We start from the raw sequence: 19512 nt of genomic DNA on the forward strand, positions 1-19512 counted from the left end.
CAACTTGTTTATCATAAAGCGACACCGAAACAGAGTCGCGATGTTCCTATGCCCAAGATTTGCTTTCTTAAGTGAGAACAATCTTCACCTGTACGTAGGTAGCATCGACAGCTACTCGACGAACCGCGCATTTATGTGTGACCATGTGGCATTTCTTTTAAATGAGAAAATCAACGTGACACTCGCTTTTATTGTCAGCTAAATATTTTTTTTTTCTCGTAAACACAGCACCCCGGCGGTTGCAGTGTCGGGGCTCACGCAATGCTGGGATGAGTCACGGCCTCGAGAGAAATCGTCTGCTCGAGGGCCAAGCAAAACAGAAAGTCTCAAACAGGGATTCGCAGGAGCAGAATTTTAATGAACACCCGCTGGCGAGAGGCGCACTGCCGCGCGCGCCGTGTTTCTGCTCGTCCGCAACGCGCAGCCAAGAAAGCCGCGCGAGGCGAGTGCGAGAGCGCCGGGGATTGAAGGCGAAAGAAACGAAACCAGCGCGGCGCTGCCGTCGGGCGTCGTTCCGCTATGGCGTCGCCGGCCGTATATTCAATCGCTTGCGGGCGGCCGACCAGTTCAGTCAGTGCTATTCCCTCGCCGAGTGCGCGCGTTTGCCTCCGAAACGTTGCCGCTGGGTCGACACGCAGGGAGAGGGACACTGCCCAGACACTGTGTGTAGAGAGTCGCTCACTTGGCCCCCTGTGCCGTTCGCCGCTGCGTGGGACCACCGCTCCGTGCTGCGAGAACGCAGATATACAACCGTTGGCGAGCCCCACTGTTAGCAGCAGCAGACGACGCGTCCTTCGCGCACAGGTGCTGAGACATAGCACGCCCGAACCGTGGTACATATCAGAAGACGAGTGCCCGCGCCGCTTCTTTTTCGTTCGTCCTTTTTTGCTGTTGTTATTGTTTCGAGCGAAAGCCGTTTTGGATTTCTGGGCGCCCAAAAAACTCTTGACTGTGACGAGCCGTTGTCGCGGTTGTCGGTCACTGGGTCGTTCCTGACTCTGCCGTGTCGAGAGGACACCGACAGACGAGTGATCAAGAACTGGCTTCGGCGCAGCTTCGGCAGGAGCAGGAACTTCCTCGACGTTTGGTGAGTGATGGTTTCGAGCAGTTTAAATATCGATGTGAGGAGCTCTAAGGAGTGATGACGCGAACGTATATATAGAGTCAGACACAGACGTACACATATTTACCATGCTTGTCATTACCAAATAACGATTTCTTTTCGTGGCAGGCTCTATACCCGCCACTGTTTTCAGTGAATTTCCCGTCGAGTGCGAAGTTTACACCTGACAGCAAGCATGAACCGGTGCGCGGGAAGAATTCAAGGGATCAGCGATGACCCAGACTTATATCTAAGTCTGTCCGCCATAGTAAATACATATTCAGGGCGCCTTCCTGTGCAGATCACTACGTCAGATAATACCTGAACGCTACCGCGAAGGTACAAGGATTTTCAGTACAACAGAAACGCGCAGTTGGGCGATAGAAACAGAGGTTAGAGCAACCTTGCCAACACCGCCGGGAGTTCATGAGGAACGCTTTGACGATGCCCCGCTCTAAGACACAGCGCTCAGAACAAAACCTGCGCAATAACTGTGGCGCGTCGGGCAGTGCCTTAAGGGGGAAGAAAGAAAAAGCTATTCGAGGGCAGCGCTACTATGCCCTCACCATCAGCACATGCCTATCACTGCGCGCCACGGGAGGAATGTTTGACAGTCTGACCATTCGACCACTGGATTCACATGCAGCAGTGCAATCGCCGTAAGTGGACAGAATATTGAGTCAACGAACATCACTTCTTACAGGATTCTTCTAAGAACCTCAATGCTGTAAGCGAGTGGTCGAGGCCTGTTAGCGAGGACCCATGTGAGGGCAACGAACTCGCACTCGACTTAAATTCAACGCGCTTCAGTTCCGCAAAGTCGAGAATGCTCGAGTTGACGAAGCTTCGCAGTGCTCGCGTTGTTTCCGCCTTTAATTCATTCCTCGATCGGAGGTTGCCTAAAGGTTGTCTAAGAGGTGAGTAGCTACGAATAAAAGCCCATCTTTTCTCTGCCTTACGCATTTTAATTTCGAAATGCTTACAATGAATGAAACTGCTCTAAGCCATGTTAATTTGGTCTAATGTGGCCTCCACATAACGGAAGCATTTTGAAATGAAATGCTTCTGTTAAGGGAGACCTGCCGGTACATTGAATTTGTGTTTGATTTTCTTTTCCCAACATGTGCGACAGTTTGTATATTCGATAGTTCCTATGAAGGAAGCGGAAATGTTGGAGGCGGGGTGAGGAGTAGAAGTGACGAAAGCAGGCCATCGTCGTTGTCTTGTGACAGTTCAATGTGCGAGAATGATGGCGGAGGGGACGAATGTGCCGAGAATCTCGGTTTCGCTGTAGCAGAAAAATGCGCCTAACATGGGCACGCGCTGTCGTTAGACGACCTCGTTCATGGACTCAGTAAGCATTAGCACTGAGGAAATTCATCTGAAGCACGCTAAAGGCACGTAACTCCGAAAAATAAAGAAATTTTGTGTGCTATAATCTCCCATGGACATGGTTAGACGGTGGACGGTGTTTCCTGCTTGCCATTCACGTCTGGCATTTTTCAAATCGTTTATTCGAACAAGCGGGAGATTAACAAGGAAAGAAAAAAGTTTCTTTTCGACCGCTCTTAATATTTTTTAAAAGTTATTTTGAGAACCAACTGAGGATCACGACCGTCGTTTATTTGGGTTAATTTTCCTGTCATCGGTCATTTATTTCAAGGACGATAGAGAGGTCGCGCCTAGCCAATGCACTCTGGCCAACTCTGCGATGCAGGAAGACGTGCCCCGTCTATCGATATAGAATTGCGATTTCTGCGTCTAAAGTTCGCGTGCAGTTATTCCTGTACGCTTTGCCAGGACACGCAATGGGCACATTTAGGTGGCTTTAATTATTATCCACGTTATGAAACAGACGCACGCCTTAGGAAACAGGCATTCAGTTTTGAAAAGAAATGAGTGCCCGTATATGCATTAAACTGTCACTCGCGCACTGCACTCTATATGAGAAATCTGAGCCGACGACCTCAGGGGTAACGAAGAGGCCTTAAAGCGAGCACGTGTCGAGCGTGCACGTGGGCGTCTGCACATTTCGGGTCAGCATAAAACGCCATAGTTCACATAAGTGTGCAAAAGAAACAGCCGCACTGCGAAGCCTTTTTCAGATTGGCAGCATGGAATTCGCTGACCGAGTAACTCTCCATTCGCGTTACCCTCCACTTCTGTCGCGTTCTTGCTTTCAAACTATTTCGTACGTGCGCGCACACGAACTCTGAGCCGTCTAGCGAGCGCATTTCGACTCTGCGTACACAAGCCGTACAAAGTTCACGCCTGCGAAAGTATAGGAAGGTGCAGACGTTCGTCGAATGCTTATTAGCGAAGCGTAACTGAGTTCAGCGGTTGAAAATCGTAGATCGTAGAACCGCTACGAAAACGCCAATCTTACTTATCGGGTCTTAGATACTCGGGTCCTGCCCATGCAGGTCTTACATATAGCAGCTGCAGCCACCTGTCCGTCCAAGCCCTGTACTATAGCAAGACCCGTCACGGAATGTGTGCCTCCTCCTACGCACGTGGTTTGAATCAAGTCTCTGCCTAAAGCAGCGTGAGGCCGACCGGAACGATCGTAAAACGGTCTGGTTCACACTGGGGCAATTCTGTAACAGCACGCCACTCGGGCGTATAGTACGGCCTCACGCGCAACGCTTGTTGTCACACCTCTCTTCCTCCGCTGATCGCAGTGTGCATTGACATATGTCCTTTGTATGTCTCCGTGAGCTCACACTGTTGCGCTATCTAAGCGGTCATCGCTCGCCGTGCACTCGGCGCTGTACCGTACTACAGCTGAAGGCTGCGTCTGTTCTGTGCGCCGCTTTGTAAGCTCGTGGCGTTCCACACTATTCGAGGCGGTGACGCTGGGTATTTATGGTGGGCATTGAAGATCAAAGGTCGATCATATATATATATATATATATATATATATATATATATATATATATATATATATATATATATATATAAACAGCGCGAAAGCACACGAGGGCGGCGACAAGTCGTCTGCGTTTGCTCTCGCGCTTTTTTCTTTTTTTCTCCCCTTCATGTTTGTAAGATGAAGCCAGACAGGTCGCCCTGCTTCGCGGTGGTCAGATTCTTGCTCAGTCGCGTGTTCCTTGGGAATCGTGTAATTCCTCGTCATTGTGTGACGTGCTGTTTGTTCAAAAACTACGCTTTGTACTTGATTTAACGTCATCGTTTGTACTGTGGAAACGATTTATTCATATATTCGATGCTCTTCGTATCATCTGTGCGGCCACAGCACGCGTGTTCCATGGCTTTGAACTTTTAGGATGGTCTCTAAAACTAAGGGGAACCCCTTCACACCGCTCCTCCTTTCTTTTTCCATCACTACTGCACGAATAAAAAGAAAACAAAAAGAAAGCTGGGAGGAAGAAGAAAAAGTAGGGTATGCTCATAGCAGGGCAGTAAATACATTTACTACGTTACTGTAGAACGAACCCTGCAGTTCACCATACTGTGCACATAGTTCTAGAAACGTTAACGGAACTTAAGGAAGTAGGCACTTGGGCGAAATGGGGCACATGGCAAAGAACACATGCCACCGCGTATTTGTCACCCGCCAGCCCCTGTAGCTTTGAGGGCCGCGCAGACTCGGTCGCAGCGCAGGTAACATGTGAGCTCAGTGGACTGAACGTGACCGAGAGCTCTGGTGTCTGTACCTCAGCTAGTCTGATGTGTGCACGTGGCGTTGGTTGCTTGCGCGATACAGAGACGCAGTTCGAGTGAACCCAGCGTCTGACGAGAGTGCGGAAGCCTCAAAGGTCCGCCGGGACAGAGGTCTGACGTTTGGAGAACGGGACCGCGGTCCTGTCGAGTCTCTGAGCGAGACCGCTTCACTCCCGTGCGTCTTGCATTAGCGCAGGCACAAGCCAGACTCAGGTATGAACACCGGCTCCCGATGGTCCAATCTTCGCCACTAGTAAGCCCCAGTGACCCAGACAAGACTGGCTTCGGATATTTAGGCGGTACTGTCAGGGCCACTTCTGGCAAACGCGATTTTGGGTGGCGCATGTACGTATATATCTGTCAGTGCGAACAAGTCTCCCAATGAAGGCGATCTTTGTTTATTTTTCAGTAAAACTGGTAAAGAATACAGGCTATGTTGTCGACAACGCCTGTTTGGCCGTTCCCGTTTGCGTCTTCATCCATAACGAGAACAAAAACTAAGTGAATAAAGCAGGTATCTGAGCACGCGCAGGTATAGCGATGGAAGGCCGGTTGATCTGCGATCATGTTATTGTGGCCTCGTTGGCTACTACCACGCTTTCCTGCTTATCGACCGGGTGCGGCGTGCCAGCCGTAGTGCAAATACTGCCCGTTTCATTGGCACGGTCGCGCCAAAGCGATTGCTGCGGTTTGTAACACAGGATCCAAATCGAACTGCAACCGACGCACTCACATCGTGCGCCTAAATATAACCCCTGCGGAAAGTGCAGAAGTTTCGCCGCTTCCACCTGACTTGCGGTCTCCGCCGTGGCCTGCGTGGCGAGCAACGTCGAGGCTGTGCTTCCACTTCCACCCTGTCGTCGAAGGGCGCTCCGTTTGTTCGGCGTGGTGGTGACCGGGTCGGCCAGAGAGGTGTGGGCGTGTTCCTCAGCGGCGCGGCCGCGAAGACAAAGAGCGGCGGCGCGCACTGGGAAGGGCGGCCACCGGCACGGACGGCGCTGGACTAACGGGGACGCCGAGCTGCTTCTCCCGCAGCCGCCGTCCCCCTCTACCCCTGGAGAGAGGCCGCCGCGGCGGCAGCTCGAGACGCTCACTGCGGGGAAGCGCCCTTGCCAGGCGGCTCGCGATCCCCTCGCAGCGCGTCCGATATCCACGCCGGCCCATTGTCGAGTCCGCGACCCAGTATTTTTCGACGTAATCGACTGGGATAGATAGTTTGCGCGCACAACTCCGCGGCACTTATATGCTCGCTTGCTCTAGATTCGAATGCGCGCCCAGGAAGTGACGTATGTAGACAATCAAGCTCATCGGAATTCGCGCGGGCATAGTGCTCCCGAGATCATATCAAGTATTTCGACAGTGCAATCGTGCACTATCGCTAATATTCTCCTTACAAATACGCTCAAATTCAACACAGTGCTCTCGAACCCGGTATTTCAGCCTTGCCAACGGACATCGCCCCAGTTCGTTGCTGTGATTTTTTTTTTTTTTTTCGCCTGTGAAGCACGCGACGAGGACGACTTCACGGGCAGTTCCGACGAGGATGCAGCTTGTGGCATCGACTAGCGAGATTTAGTAGCCTAACTTGCGGTAAGTAAAGGTGTGTCATGCTAAAGCTGTAGCATGTATTTTTTTAAAATAGGGGTCAATCTATGACGCAATTAATTTTTTTTAATTATTTCTCAGCGAGTTCACTATGTAGGGGTCGACCTATATTCGTGTTCGACCTATTTTCGAATAAATGCGGTATGTCCGCCGCACCTAGGAAGTCCTCTGCGTAAACGCCACGTTCGCTGCGCTTATAACTTTTATATCAAAAAATATCTGTATGGTCTAAAAAAAGAAACGCCCTGTATAAGGTGACTCGTTATATGTATGCTGTCCTGTTGTGCGTTATTCGTCAAGACAGCAGCAGTAGCCTGGCAGCCACGGTCAGCAAAGTCCGGGAGGGTTCGCTATAATTCCCTTTAAAGAAAGTCACGCCCAGTCTATACATGTACACATACGTGCCTATATACTCCGTATATAGGCACGTATAGGCACACAGCAGTCAACGCTGCGGAAGCTACGCAAGAAGTTCAGTCAAGGAAAGTTATCACTCCGCGCGTTCCGTCCATGCTTCGCTGCGCGCCAGCAGGGTTTGCTCGCGCAAGCTTGCACGCGAGGCGCCTTTGCGACGCGTCGCGAATAAAAAGAAAACCCGAAAAGAACAACAAAAATAAAAATTACCTACAGCAACGCATTAGCAGCTGTACACCACTATGTTTGTTTCTCCGGATCAAAACTTGTTGCACTCAATACTGAGCATATATATATGAAAGGAAGTTAACCGAGGGGCCCGATTTTTTCTAATTGTAGCATGGGAAGCCAACAAACAAAGGCACCAAGGACAACATAGGGGAAATTACTTGTGCTTACTAATTGAAATAAATAAACGATAAATTAATGGCAATGAAAGTGGATGAGAAATCAAGTTTCCGCAGGTGGGGAACGATCCCAAGTCTTCGCATTACGCGTGCGATGCTCTAATTTCCAATATGTTGCCCATTTGTTTCGTTGTTGGCTTCTTATGATACGACTATATATATATATATATATATAAACATCGAACTATATCCATGTGCGAACAAAGCCACTGCAAGAAGTCTCTCTAGCCTCCACGGCGTTGACTGCTACGTACGGAACGGAGTATAGGTGCGCGCGCACTGGTTCTGACGTGCACGCACGTCGCCTCGCGGCAGGCGAGACGGGGCACTTCCCGCGGCGCCCGTCCGAGTCGATGCGCGATCACCCACGCGCCCGGCCAATGAATCGCTCCCGTTTCACCGTCGTGTGGCGAATCGAGATTTCGGTGGCACGCCGGCGGCGGCGCGTGGTCGCCCCGAGCGAGCACCGGAACTAGTTTCCGAGTCCGTTTTCTTCTTCCTCGCCGATCATTCGGGGATAAGGCAGCCGTGCGTGTCAAGTGGTCTCCCCCTCGGGGCGCGCCGCTTTGTTTGCTAGTTTAGGCGGACATGCCTCGCGGTTTGACCGCGTCGTATTTCAACGCTCGCGGCGCCTCGCGAGGGCCACGGTGAAGTAAGTGTGCACTCGAAGCCATTGCGTATGCGTGCTGTGTTGGCTTTGGTAAGAATGTGTACGTAAATCTAGACTAAGCCATGGAGTGTTTTACCTCGCAGCGGTCCCCCGAAGTATGTTTGCACGGGCAGGAAGAAAGACGCGGATCGTGGCTGCAAGCGCCGTAAACGATTTCTGTCCAGACCGTTAACTTTTTCAATACGAAGCATTGGTCGCCTCATTCCAAGCAGGCAAGTTTGCGGTAGGTTGGCATGGAAAAAAGAAATGCGTGACCGAAGGCGGGTTCAAACTTGTGTCGCCCAGCACGGCAGCCCTATGCTCTAACCATTAGGCCACGATCGCCCGCATAGAGACGCATGACGCGTGCGTCACGCGCTGGTGTCTCGCATTTCTTCCTCGTAGCAGCTACCGCTCGAGACGCTGTGTTGCCAGCCTTCGGGATCGGTCCGCGTTCGCCTAGCCCCTTCCTCGTACCAGCTAACGCTACACACAAGCTGCGCGACATCGTCTCTAGCGCCTTCATAATCGGTCCAGGTCGAACAGATTTTAACGTTTCTTCACCGGAGTACAGATGCCGTCGTCGTTTTAACACAGAGGTACGATTGCATAACGCTTAGTCGCTGATGACGTCACAATCTGTGTTTCTCTCGCTTGCGCCCATCCAGCAAGAACCCAACAATCGGCATGTAGTAATGTCGCGTCGAACGGCCGGAGTAGAAATCATGCCGTCACCGTCGTCGTCAGTTTTGCTGCCGCCGTCACACTCATGCTCGCGTCGCGCACACAGCCGATCGCCGTGCATAAACACGTTGGTCCACCTGGTAACACTTCGCGGTACCCCAAACGAGGCTGACTAGCCCCCTACCCGCAAAAATACTTCGCATAACATTGATTTTCGCAGTGCGTGGAATCTGCGTAATCTTTTTTTTTTTATTAAGCACATTCGTGCTCGGCATAAAAATTCAGTCTGCAATTTTGTAACGAACGACGCCCGATGTGGGCGTTTGTTTACCAGACCTGTGAATAATATGTCGCGGTGTCAAACAATATCAACTGTCTGGAAATCACTCGGGAAATATTAGTGTATTTAATTTTTTCTAGAATTTTTCCGTCGATAACCTTTCTCACTTCTTTCTTCTTTTAGTGGCCATTTTCTGTGTAAAACATTTTTTCTTCCATACCTCGCTATTATGCCATGCACTATCAGACCATTGTTTATGTGCATGCGCATAAACGTACGTTGTTGGAGAAGTATGGGAGAGGCCTTTGCCCTGTAGTTGTGGTAACCAGGATGATGATGATGATGATGATGATGATGATGATGATGATGATGATGATGATGATGATGATGATGATGATGATGATGATGATGATGATGATGGCATAAACGTACGTCATACACACAAACGTATGTCATAAACGTACGTCAGTGCTTCCACTTATCGAAAGCCGAGCGCCGTAGATTATGACACTTCACTGTCTCGACCGAGCGTTTGCCACAAAATCGTTTCGATCAGAATATCTTCAACCAAGCTGTCGCGAGTTTAACCTGAAAAGTCTCTAGGCTTCGCCACTTGTTTCCATGCGGTTCTTCACTATTCTGACCTTGAAAGCTACTGAGCCGACTGGCTGTTAGAAACACGAAAAAAAAATAGAAAAGAAAGAAAAGCTGTCCCATTCTTCCCTTTTTCAGTCTTCCCACAGGAGAATTGGCTCGAAATAAAATAAAGACGTATAGTCAAAAGCTCGATGAATGCGAATACGTTCAGATTTGATGTTAATGAGAGAAATGATCACGGCCACTGATGAAGTGCAATCTTAAACTGATGTTCCGAAATCCGGACTAGTTCATCATTAAAGGGACACTAAAGCAAAACACTAAATCAGTTTAGAAGGATAAAGCGTTATATAGAAACTCCGTTTCTTTTATTTCGAGTAATGGATTCATTATTGGAAGCGAAAGTGACGGTCATATTTGCAGCGTTTGAATTTTGGCGCAGAATCCCCAACGCCTGTACGTCGCTGTGACGTCACGAATTTCAATGTATTTTTTTTTTCTTAATTTTCGTATTTAGGCGGCGTTCGCTCAGCAAATGTTCCCGAAACACGCCATGTTCAGTCTCTGACTCCATTAGAACGCAATGTAGTCTAGCTTTGCCCACTAAATAATTAACTGGCCCTAGAAGAAGCTGTCCATATCCATGACGCCACAGCGAACTGGTGCGGGAACTTCAAGGACCCGTCGCCACCCGACTTTTGTTATTGCACTTTTTCCGGCTTACCAAGCGCCTTATCGTGGTAATACTGGCGTTTTCTTTTCTTTCTTTTTTTTAATCGTTGAAAAGTAATTTACTGGTACAGAATAATTTTTCTCCTTAGTGTAAGTTCAACGATGAATCAAACACGGGCGCCCTGTGCACGATGACACAGAATGACTCAGGTCCAGTTTTCTTTTCTTTTCTTTGTTATTATATTTTTTTTTGCACAAAACCAAGAGGACAACCATTCGTCCGAAACTTGGAAACATGAATCCATAGTTACCGAGATGTCAACTCACACTGTGACTCGTTGAGTGACCGTAGTCAGCATGCGCTCCGCAGGGATGTACCATGCGAACTCGGCAAGCATAGACCGGTTTCTGTGAACACTTCCAAATATATTTAAGACTGCCTGTGGCAGATAGCCCAATTGTGGTCCTTGAGTTGGTCTACTCGAAGAGGCGGACATGCACAAGAAATTGAAACGTATAACCGACGAATTAACAAAATTTTACTAATTAACTTTTCAACTAGTCACCTTATCGCACATATTGCGATTTACAAATTCTAGCCGGGGATCCATGAATACTTTGTTTAGCGCAAAAAGACAGACACAAGAAAGACGACAGGACAAGGCGCTACTCTCAACTTGAGTTGAGAGTAGCGCCTTGTCCTGTCGTCTTTCTTGTGTCTGTCTTTTTGCGCTAAACAAAGTATTCATGGATTCGCACCAACTAGCCCGCCAACGCATTGTGCTGATCTAGCCGGGGAGTTCGCAAGGCGGATCCATTTGAAACGAATCCTCAGGATGACACCAGTTTGGAGATATAATTGTCGAACTCTGCGGGGAAATGCATTGGCGTTCCAGTTACTTTTGTGGTTCAATGCATAAAACGACATTTTGTTAGGAAAGTAAGCGGAACGACAGTGCACTGCTACCGGAAGTTTTACGGCGCGTATCTCGTAAATGGTATCATCTATAGAATTGTTTTCAAGTGCATATGCCTTGCACTCGTCTCACGCGCTAGAATTTGTAAATTGCCATATGTGCCATAAGGTAATTAGTTAAAACTTCATCAGGGATTTTTTTAATTCGTTGATTATGGATTTCAGTTTTTTGTGCCAATAATGTCCGCCTCTTCGAGCTAACGAGCTCGTGGACTACAACTGTGCTATTTGCCACAGGCAATTAAAAAAAAATTGGAAGTGTTCGCTGAAACACCCTGTATATGTGCTTGCGTACCTCAGCATATTTCCTACGCCAAGTCTTTCCGGGCCGCAAGGCGCGGAAAAGCGCAGATTCAAAAGATAACCGCCGCGATGCACCTGAAAGCCTATGCTCTACTTCTCTAAAGCTTCGCAGAGTATCAGGAGCCAGAGCCTGACTCCAACCAATCGGGAGTCAAAATTCCGACCACATTAAACCATGTCGTCGTTTGGCAGCGCCCGGGCGGAAACCTATCGTTACTCTCAGTGAGACGATATATCTGTGGCGTCGGCTAATCGCTAGGCACCGTTACGGGCGACCAATCGTTCTGTACCTGGAGTTGACCTCACGTATGGAGCCTCGATAACGCTGCGTGCTTACAAGTGATAGCGCAGCGCACGCCATGTATGAGTCAGCGAGCGAGCCTGTGAACAAAAAATGATCAAGTCGAAGGCGCACAAGGAACGTAGCTGGAGATGAGGCGCGGAGCAATATACAGAAATTACGGCCGAGGTTGAAACTTGAGCTACTGGTGAGCCTTGAAACACGAATAATAATAATAATAATAATAATAATAATAATAATAATAATAATAATAATAATAATAAAGCGAGGCTTCTCGTACAATTAGCAATATGCAGATTGTTAGCAGTGGTAGTAATTGCTTGTTTAAATAATAATGATCATAAAGAAAGAAAATTACGGCTGACAGTGCTGCAACTATCTAGCGCAGCCTGCTGGCACCCGAACTGCGGTAAACAGGGGGAGGAAGGCGTTCGAGTATTATAAAAGGACAGGGGAAGAGGATAGCCGAGGGCATAGAGAGACGTGGCGAAACTGTTTGCGCGAATTATACCGAATTAGAGTACTGGGCGACAATTCTCGAGCTGTCGAGAATTCTTTAACGCGTGCTGCGATATCTTAAGTAAACGGGCTTTCTTTTTTTCTTTTTTCATCATAGCTACCGAGCGACCCTGCGCGGAGTGTTGCTGAAGAGGGTCAAAAGGCTGCGGTCCACTCGCATGTCCGCGCAAACACGGAGATACGCGCACTGCCTACAGATCGGTGCTACACATGCACGTGACCCGCCGTGGTTGCTCAGCGGCTATGGTGTTGGGCTGCTGAGCACGAGGTCGCGGGATCGAATCCCGGCCACGGCGGCCGCATTTCGATGGGGGCGAAATGCGAAAATACCCGTGTGCATAGATTTAGAGAGAGAGAGAGAGAGAGAGAGAGGAGAATTCAGGAAAGGCAGGGATGTTAACCAGTCAATAGTCTGGTTGGCTACCCTACACTGGGGGATGGGGGAAGAGAAAGAAGGGAGAGAGAAGGTGTAGATACGTGTACGGACAGCACTTCAGTTAGAGTCGCTCGAGCAAACCAGAAGTTCTGAGAAAACACAAAAGTGCCTTCACTGCCTTCTGAGCCGATGATCGGTCGAGACGGTGCTCTAATATGGTCTGTTCACTCAGAGGACGATCGTCTAGTTTCCTCAATGTGTTGGACAAAGACTGTCTTTGTGCTTGAAATTGTGGACAATGGCACAATAAGTGGTCAATGTCAGTGTCAAGATTTAGGTGCACATTAAAGAAGCCCAGGTGGTCAAAATTTCCGGAGTCCTCCACGACGGCGTGCCTCATAATCAGAAAGTGGTTTTGGCACGTAAAACCCCAAATATTATTACATGCACGTGCACACTCGGCAGGGAGGCCCCGGAGCCCACGCCCGACGCTCAATCGGTGCGGCGCAAAACACGGCGACGCCGAGCGCAGCGCTCGCGGTTCGGAGGAGAGAACCACTCCCGAGGGGGAGAGGAGGGGCGCAAGCGCAGCTCGCGTGCGCGTGCCATATATGCGATCGTTGCTGGGTTGCGTAGGCTGCTTTATCGCGCGCCCGCCAGCTCCATTTTCTCCGGCTGCTTCTATTGTCCCGCCTCCGGCGCTGGCGGTCGACGCAGTTGCAGCTCCGAAGCGGAGCACCCGATATTTCTTTCCTTTCTTATTATTACTATTATTCCGCTCTCTCGCGCTTATTCGCCGTCTCCTTTCTTGCCGCCGTCCAGTCGAGCACTCTCGCGTCTGTGCGGAACGACGCGTGCAAGGAGCCTTTCTTGCGCGATACGCACTGCGCGCGTGGGTGGCGGCCTTCTCCGCGTACAGCCCTTCTCCAGCGTAGCGTACTTCCGCTCTTTCCGCAGAAATTTAGAGAGCACTGACGGCAAAAGCCACTTGTCCGCAGGACGTGCGTCAACCCACGGAGGTAACGTGCTTACGCCCGAACTCGCGACTTGGCTTGGCGAGCCAGCGTTCGGGTCCCGCTGTACGCGCAGTTTGGAGAGAGCTTTTAAGCGCGAGCGATGGGCTCGACGGAGCCGCATTGCAACATTCGCGTCAACTGCGAACACCGCCTTGCGCAGCGCGGCGCTCGCGGATTATCTGTTTACCTCGCAGAGTCTACTGAACGCCTCGGCTGGTTCTTAATAGTGGCAAGCCCTAACAAAAGGGGTGCATTTTTCTCCATTTAGTATTTGAATCCCGCGACAAGACAACGCAGTGCGGCAGTCTCATACTTTGCCTAAAACAAAACGTATCTCGAACGACGGCTATCCCTCATTTCGTGCGAGGACCCTTTATGTAACCGTTTGTTCTTGGGAAACTTTTGGAAGGCCTCACGCTGGTATGCTGTATCGCGGCATGCGCAGACAAGCGCTACCAAGCCGTGCACGCCAATCTTGTTGCCCTATGGGAATTGCACCGTATATATAAGGAGCCACTTTTTCACGTCGAGTGTAATAATCGTCATCATCCCCGTCGTATGGAAGCCCTTGTTTTTCCACGTGCTATAAATTGCAAGGTGGTCTTCACAGCCGTGCTGAAAGACTATGCGCTAAGGCTTGTCTCTTTGCTCTTGAATTCAATAAGCTTTTTCCTTGTATTTTGACGACAGCAATGCGCGGCATATACCAACCGGTTGGTCTGAGAGAGAAGGCTATGATTACTTACGAGGTCCAAGGAAATCTCCGTAAGCGGGTATTTTTGCCCTCCGCTGCGCATCAGGGAACCTAAATCACGACCTCACACTCATCACCGGATTGAGGACTCCATAGTCGCTGATCGACCGTGGCGAAGAGACCAGATGAAGAGCCAGGTTGTCATTTGCAATATTCCTCGCGCCTCTCTCCCATTCGACGCACAGTCATGCAAAACGAAGAAAAGTATGCGCTTTTTTTTTTTTTGCACCTCGTGAAAGTAATCGGTTGTTAAGATACCGGTTCAACCCTTGCTCTATCGCGCGGCGCCAATTTTGGCAACAACGACGAGGCGCGACAACTTTCGTGGGTGGTTACTATGAATCGCGCGGCATTGCAAACTTGTCCGTACCACGACTTTGGACGCGTGCAGCGCGCGTATACAGCAATAACGAAACAAATAACGAAAGATACATTGGCAGGCGTGCACCCAATTCTCAAAACGCGCGGCGCTAGGGTTTAGCTCACGCAGCCGTATGTGTTAGTGGGCCATTCAGGAAACGGGCGTCGGTTAATTGCCGGCCGTTGCAAGCTGCGGCACAGAACCCCGACTACCGATGTTTCGGCCGCCAAGCAGGAGCGAACAAAGAGAACAGCGCTAGGAGTGGTTACGGATTCGTTCGTTTTCTCCAGCTCGACGCGCAATCATCGTCGCCTTTTCTTCTTTCTTCTTTGGGGTCTTTCCAAGCTCTACAGTATAGCTGTCTTCACACGAGCTCGCTACTACAGCTCACAGTGCTTGTTCAACGCGCACCCACCGCCCCCTTTTCTGGCCTTGCTTCTGCGCTCTGCCGAAACAACGAACACGCGTCCGAAAAAACGTAAAAATAAAAAGAAAAGCATGCGCTGTTCTCCGAGGAACGGCGTGAACGGCATCGGCTCACGACGAGGCATTGGCGCGACCAGAAGTGAGAGCTATTTTCGAAGCGCGTCCATTAGGAGTGTACGAGAAGAAGGAATTAGTGGTGCTGGTGGTCTCTCTAGTGTATGGCGGGGCAAGTTCGACTGGTGCCACTCGTGTGACGCGGAAGAACAACAACAACCACCATCGCGGCCGCTCGTCGCCGGGAAGCCCCTGAAATACTCGCCTCGCGTATATAGACGTTCCCCACACTGCAGCGTGCTGAGAACTGCGGCCGCGTTTAGTGCGCCTCCGATCGGATCGCCCGATAGCGGCGGCGAACAAGGTCGCGGAACAAGGCTCCGACGTGGAGAGCTTATTTTCGAAAGGCCGTAATAATAAAGGGGACCGAGGTGGGGGGGGGGGGGGCGTGCACCTTCTTCTGTCTCGTGCAAATAATTGTCTCCGCTTCCTGGATTTCTTTCTGGGAGAAAGAGGGGGGACACTGACTACGGAGCCGCAGGTATGGATCACGTCGAAGCTCACTCCAGTTGCACTTCCCTCTAATGTGCATTTCTATACGTCATGGTTAATTATCTAGTTTCGATTGTGAAACCTCCGCCATGGGAATGTTTGTCAGTATAGAGAGAGAGAGATAGAGAGAGAAATTGAAGGCGCTGAACTAGTGCATTTCCAGTCAGTTGTCCTTGCTTGTCTTGTATTTCTCACCCATTACCGTACTAGGGAGAAAGAAAAAAAAAAAAGAAATAACGCCGCATCCACACTCAACCTACAACATTTAACATGCGAGTAAGAGAGGGTTTCCCTTAACTTGAGGGTCGCAGGTTTATATATTTTGTTTGTTTCCTTTCATGTTTAATTTTCTTATCTTCAATATACTTTTGTTATTTATGATTAAGAAAGTATACGCTGATTTACATTCATCGTCTTTGACGCCGCAACTCGCTGCATGGATTTTTTTTTTTTTTTTATGTAGAAAGCGTTCTTGAGAGTACGTTTTCATAGTACGTTTTCAGCCGGTATGGACAAATACGGGCGTCACCACAGTGGCAGACACAGATATAGCCATCTTGCATCTTGTAGCTATATGCATCTTGTAGGGACAGAACCAGCTGTCCTGCACAGTGGGCGCGTCTATAGTGGTTCATGAGCGCGGCTGCTTTTAAAAACCACTGCCTGAGTTAAACCACTGCATTATGCTCTATGTCCACTTTTACTACTCTTGTTGACGTCGCCACTACCGCAATATATATATATATATATATATATATATATATATATATATATATATATATATATATATATATATATATATATATATATATTAGAGCGCACTCTTAAGCTGGGGATACATGTAGCCAACTTTCATGGTGCACTTCGCGCGGCATAAAGAGACGCGGCAGGACGACGCCGATGGTTCGGTATCATCGCTTACGTTCAGCGAAAAACAGGCGGACGCCGCCGAGCGCTCGCCGCTTATCTGCCTGTGTTGCGAGACTATAGCAATGTGTTTTTGGATAACAAGAAAAAGGTAAATAGGCTTTTTATTGTATTACTTGTTGTTAATGACTAGGCGACATGGAAAAAACGTTTCATAGAGGCGCTTACAAACGATTTTCGCACATTTAATTGAACTGCAAGCATCTTAGCGGGCTGGCTTTACGCCGTCTGGCTACGTTCAGCGGTGGCACCGCGGAACGCAGGCGTTGCTGAAAGTTTGGTGGTTCTACAACAGCGACGTTAGCTTGCTTTGTGTAAAGAACACATTGTGGTTATCCATGTTTACTTCAGTTTCAGTTCCTGTTTTAAAGCCGCATCCAGTAACAAGCGTTTAGTACTGCCGCCGGAGAGGATAAAATGATCGATATTTGGCGTGAAATCGGCCTGTCAGCGGCTCTCGTTCTCGATGCCCCAGGCATTCCGTGCGCCTCCTGGGCCCACAGAGATGCAAACAGCCAGAAGACCAGGCATGGTCGGCTTCTAACTATAGTCTGTCGTCGCTCTTTTCCCTCAAGGCACTCGAGCAGAACGGACGTATGGTTGTAGTAGAGCAGGGGTGGTTTCTGACAAAAGAAGCACAAAACCAAACTTTACAAGCACGCGTGCCGACAGCGAAAAAAAAATAAATACTGCTTCAGGCGCCGCGAACGAGAAACCGTTTTGTCCCCTATACCCGAACCCGCGTGGACGCCACCACACACACACACAAAAGGCAATAATAAAAAAAGCACTACAATGCGCACACTATTTTGGGCCACGGAACTGTCGATCGGGTTGGTTAGAAGGTTGCACCGTACTTATAGTTATGATCTGTTTAGTGAGCACCTTACTTAACTTTGTAGACGAAAAATATGGTTACACAAATTTGTACCATCATATATATATATATATATATATATATATATATATATATATATATATATATATATATATATATATATATATATATATATATAAGCAAAGAGCATAGGCTATTGCCGCCAAGGCTGAGCCAAGCCCTGCGCGCCTGCCTGTTCTCGCTGCTCACATTGCCTCTCATTAGCGCCACAGCTTTCGTTTATCGCCGTGCGAAGAAACGTACTCCGCTCTTCTGCCACTCCGCTGGCAAACCGACTGTGCGCGCACAAGTAATGCGCATTCACTTTCGTTGCAACTTCGCCGCTTGTCCGTAAACGATAAAACGACGCGGCCACCGAAAGAAGCCAGGCGGCACATAATGCATATCCAAGCGCATTCCAGCGGCGCGCGGTAGAACGGTTCAGAAAAGAGCAGGGGTGGAGAGGGGGGAGGGGGGGGACGTTGCAGGTTCAGCGAGCGTTGTTTGGGCGCGGCGGCCGCCGGAAGCCGTACGGACCTCGCCACAGCAACCGAAGTCCGCGCGCGCGCGACACCGGAAGCCAATCGCATGTACACGTAAAAGCCAGCTTGGGTAGCCACCATATAGCTTGGGTGTACCGCCGCTGCTCGCTGTTGTGTTGCAACCGAGTGCGCGCTCAGCCGCCGAGCGCGATGCATGCCGCCGTTGCCAATCTGGCAAGCAGCGGACGACGCGGCCGAGTCGCCGCCGCCTTATACATGCGACGGAGGCCACTTGTGCAGTGACCGCCTGGAAACAGGCGCCGAGCGAGGGACACATGCCGAGCTATCTGGCAGAGAAGTCCTTTTCAGAAGCTCTGCGCGGCACCGACACACAGTAGCGTGTCTCAATGCGTTCCCTCTTCCCCGCTCCGGACTTTGGTAGGGGGAGTGCTTGGGTCACCCTATAGCTGGCAGAAATGTCACAGGGAGGGATGGGAGAGGAGGAGTGGCTGTGGCAGAGTGGCTGCGACATGCGACTGCGGCTTCTGCTGTTTTTCTCTTAGAAGCAGTCGCAGAAAAGGGGAAATGGCCACGGGAACCGGGGCATACACCTCTTGTTGCCTGGATACCCAACGATCCTGAAGGTCTAACCGAGACGGTATGTCCAATAGTGGACGTTCAGTCTCGTTGGACCTTCGGTCTCGGTTGGACATTCCGTCTCGGTTGGAATTTCCGTATCCTTGGACATATCGTCTTGCCGCTATCCAGCAACATTCGGCGCCCCTGTCACCGAGCGATGATTTGATTTTTTTTTTTTTATACAACTACTGCTCCTGGAGGACACATGTAACCGGCCAACGGATACCTCGGGACAGCACCTGAGATTATTATAACACGAACGGCGCAGGATCTCTGGCAAAAAAGGAAAAAAAAGTACGAAGAAAACACGCACGGCAAGGGAAGGCTCGTGGTATGCATTTATGACATGCGCAAAAATTATAATTATTTTGTTGATAAAGCGATGCAATGCCTTTTTTCTTTGCTTACGTTTTCGGAGCACGTGTCCCACGCACCTATAGTGAAAGATATATGTACTGCCCATCTCCGATATAAACATATTCTTGTAATTTAGCGCTGCCTGTATGTTTCTATGTCTCTTCGTCCCATCTTAGGTGCGCTACGCCAACGGCATTTCATATGATGCACCAGCGATTCCAACGTGCCACTTTTTGGCGGATTCGGCAAACACGCCGTTTCATCCACTCATTATCGCCCCAGGGAGCCCCGGTGCGCGCAGGTGCGATTTGCCGAATTCGCCATTAGCCTTGTGCACTCGCGAGGACAAACGACTATACGGTCCCTCATTCCGTTTTCTCTTTCTTTTCTATTTTTTTTTCTTTTTTTAATGGATGTACGAAAAGTACGCCGAACGGTAGCCGTCGTCGGCAGTCTGTGTTCCACCGCACTATAGGCGTCGAGCCTAACGCCATGAAG

At 49.5% G+C, this 19512-nt stretch overlaps 1 long non-coding RNA gene across 1 annotated transcript in view; it reads left to right on the plus strand.

Moving 5' to 3' along the window:
• The first annotated feature begins 544 nt into the window (after positions 1–544).
• The window catches only part of LOC142581774 (uncharacterized), a 132174-nt gene continuing 113206 nt past the window's right edge, over positions 545–19512 (plus strand). Inside the window, exon 1 of the long non-coding RNA XR_012828290.1 lies at positions 545–1087. This is a non-coding gene — a long non-coding RNA (uncharacterized LOC142581774). The remainder of the gene's footprint in view (positions 1088–19512) is intronic.

The sequence above is a fragment of the Dermacentor variabilis genome, chromosome 1 (genome assembly GCF_050947875.1).
Source record: "Dermacentor variabilis isolate Ectoservices chromosome 1, ASM5094787v1, whole genome shotgun sequence".
Classification (NCBI taxonomy): Eukaryota; Metazoa; Arthropoda; class Arachnida; order Ixodida; family Ixodidae; genus Dermacentor; species Dermacentor variabilis.